Source organism: Mytilus trossulus, chromosome 6 (genome assembly GCF_036588685.1).
Source record: "Mytilus trossulus isolate FHL-02 chromosome 6, PNRI_Mtr1.1.1.hap1, whole genome shotgun sequence".
NCBI lineage: Eukaryota > Metazoa > Mollusca > Bivalvia > Mytilida > Mytilidae > Mytilus > Mytilus trossulus.
This window is the reverse complement of record NC_086378.1, coordinates 22448385-22451970: the sequence shown is the minus strand read 5'-3', so window position 1 is coordinate 22451970 and position 3586 is coordinate 22448385. Positions and strand designations below refer to the sequence as shown.

The 3586-nt window shown below is 30.0% G+C and overlaps 1 long non-coding RNA gene across 1 annotated transcript; it reads right to left on the bottom strand.

Annotated features, from left to right (window-relative positions):
- Positions 1-1376: 1376 nt before the first annotated feature.
- On the bottom strand, positions 1377-3030 carry LOC134723257 (uncharacterized). The gene is made up of 2 exons (XR_010108032.1): positions 2685-3030; positions 1377-2087 (listed from the first exon to the last, which is right to left on the bottom strand). It is a non-coding gene; the product is annotated as an uncharacterized LOC134723257 (long non-coding RNA).
- Positions 3031-3586: the final 556 nt, after the last annotated feature.

Sequence of the window (3586 nt, the reverse complement as noted above, 5' to 3'; positions counted from 1 at the left end):
TCTGAAATTCTCTTGACTTTTTATTACTTTAACATATTCCCAATCATTTATTTATTTAGTATATTGATATATAATAAAGCCTGACGAAAGTTCATTCTGTTGCTTCGGGATTGTTCTTAAATACTCGGATACATCGGGATTTTTCAATCTCTAAATTCTGAAAATCAAGTGAAGGCTGCTTGGAGTTTGCATGCAGCAAAAAAAGTGAAACCTTTGGGGGAACAACGTAAAAGTAGCATGTTCTGACAGAATATTAGACTTAAGTGAAATGTTTTTGACATCTCTTTTGAAAAAGGTCAAAATGGCTGCCGTTGATATGGACACAGCAAAATTTGAAAAGTGAACCATTTACGGCCTTCAACAATGAGAAAATCAAATGCATTATATTTAGTTAGAATTTGTTGAAAAAATATGAAAAGTGAAGCATTTACGGGCTTCAACAATGAGCGAAACCAAATGCATTATATTTAGAAGTTGCTTTAAAAAATATGTAAAATGAAGCATTTTCGACCTTCACCAATGAGCTAATAGCAACTGTTGCCTAAAGAGTGTTTCAATGGAAGTCGCGAATTTCTGTATTCTTCCCATTATGATGTCATTGGTCTATATTCTTTATTTTTGTTTAATTATTTTGTTAAAATTTCTTTATACTTTACCACCCTATTAGCCTTTATTTTTTATATTGGGGTATAAAAGCGTATAGTATGCAGTTACAGTTTAAGATGCCATAAATAAATTAATATAATTTCTGACACTATAAATTCTGTTAATAAGATATTTATTTAGGCGCTCCATATAAATAACATGATAAGAACCCACAAAACACAAAAACGTTCAGGAAATGTTCCAGGAACGTTTCTGTTTCGTTGTGAGAACGTTGTGATTTAACATTGTTGGAACGTAAAAGTGTGGACTACCAGTTACGTTGTAAGAACGTTATGATTTACGTTATGGAAAACCAACCTGGAACCTAAATAGAACCTTGTGTAACCAAACTGGAACCTTGATAGAACCTTGTGTAAGCAAACTAGAACCTTGATAGAACCTTGTATAACCAATCTGGAACCTTTATAGAACCTTGTGTAACCAATCTGGAACCTAAATATTATCATGTGTTACCAATCTGGAACCCAAATTTAGCCTAGTCCCAAATTTGTATGTTGGCACAACAATGGTCCAACGTATCTACTTTCTTTGGCTCAACGTTGTTTTTCTCTCCATCTTCCTGTACATGCATGAACATTTTGCCAATGGACGTTTTAGCAAATAACAATCAATCAATCTTTCTCTCCAGGAATTGTACCCATATTTGAATGAATTAAATCAACACATCCATGTTACCTATTTTTCTTAAATAATTAATACAAAGATATGAATACCAATACATAATTTATTTAATCTAGACAAGGAGAAAATTCTCAAAACTTTAATTTTATGTAAATACACGTTGCAACATCAGATCTAGAATGAAAATTATAAAGTATATTTATGATGTTTCAATTCTGTCAATGTAATTCACTTCATCAGGTTCATACAGTTATTTACTAGTTCTGTAATTCACTTCTGACATAGGTTCATACAGTTATTTCCTTGTTCTATAATTTCACTTCACCATGTTCATACAATTACTTCCTAGTTCTGTAATTCACTTCATCGGATTCATACAATTATTTCCTAGTTCTATAATTTCACTTCATCAGGTTTATACAGTTATTTACTAGTTATATAATTCACTTCATCAGATTCATACAGTGATTTCCTAGTTTTGTAATTCACTTCATCATGTTCATACACTTACATGTACTTCCTAGTTCTGTAATTTCACTACATTAGGTTCATACAGCTATTTCCTAGTTTTGTAATTCACTTCATCATGTTCTGAACTTACATGTACTTCCTAGTTCTGTAATTTCACTTTATTAGGTTTATACAGTTATTTCATAGTTTTGTAATCTAACATGGGTTGTATTCACAAGAGTGTTCCTTTTGATTTCTGCTACACTTTCTTTTGGCACTTCTTCTGAATCCGTCTTTTGTTAAATTCTAATCCACTGTAGCAAATCTTCATAAAAATTATTTTACTGCCCCTGTAATAAAGAAATGAACAAATGAGTACTCAATGTATACTTCTTTTGAAAATAATAAATCCTAAAAGACTCTTGTTTAAAACTAGACTATACAAGGCGATGCCATATGCATTGGGATAAGGCACTCATACCAAATCTTCCAACATTTATTTAGATTGTAAGACTTCACTGTGCTAGCTAAGTTTAGCCGGAAAATTGAGGATAGATATGGATACAGGAAACAGAACCATGTAAAAAAAAATGTTCTAACTTAATGAATAATTCTAGTGAAAAAAATATGAAGTCAAATCTAAATACAACAGCATTATCGATATTATAATATTTAACATTTCAATTATGCATATATATTTGCAATCTTCGAATCCGATGTGGCATTAAGGATTGCTATTATGTTACTAGCTTAAAAGTATTTATTGTGCATTTTGTTCAATTCTTTTAAATTATGTGAACTAAAAATAATTAAACAACATTCTGAAAAAGTATGTAACAAGGAAAATTCGAAAATACACTTTTCCATTGATAAGGGTTATTAATGCATTATTTGTCATTCATAATCATATACGTATATAAGAATTTTTAAAGTTACAATCAACTTACATGTTTCTTTCTCTGTAGATGATGCCATTTTCTCTTTTGTTTTCATTGTTATCACTGCTTTCTTACAATTACACGACAGGAAATAGTCTCAAAAGTGACTATCCCATTACACTTAGATTTCCTATAACCTTAATTACCATAGCAACTATCTTTGAAATTTGTCTAACATCTGGTCAACATCATTCTATAGGTCAACCTTATCAGAATATGCTTGATTAACATAATGGCTGTATCAAATATCATTCTGTATATAATTGATAATCATGTTTCACAAATTAAAGTTGAATGAAAAAAGTTATAATGATTAATGAGAATAATGAATTTTGATTTTTAATCGAGCAATCTATATGTTGAAGGAATAAAAACATATTTTGTTCTTAATACAGTGTTGTTTTTTTTAGTTTTAAAAACTCTCAGCATTTACTTTCTGAAGCAAAATAAAGGTTTGATTAACATTGACATTTTACCTGCATTTTTTCTATTAATTTGATAAAAAAAAAATTATTGGAAAGATCATTTTTTCAAAAATATTTAGAAACATTATTCGAACGTTTTAAGAATGTTAGTAAAGTAACGTTAAAAAGTAACTAATATTAAACGTTTATACAACGTATTACTTGTAACATAACCAAACTGAAACTTCCACACAACGTTAAAACAAAACGTTCCTAAAACGTTGAATTGTAACGTTTCATTTTAACGTTCTTACAACGTTCGTGTAACGTTAAGGTCCGAAATAACCTTACAGGAACCAATCCACAACGTTCTTTAAACGTTATGTGTTTAGTGGGAATCAATCAAGTTCATATGGACAGGTTACTCGGACATTTTTCTATAAATAGAGAATCAGGTGAAAGCTGCATGGGTTCTTATTATAGGACATTAATCACGACCAGGTCAAA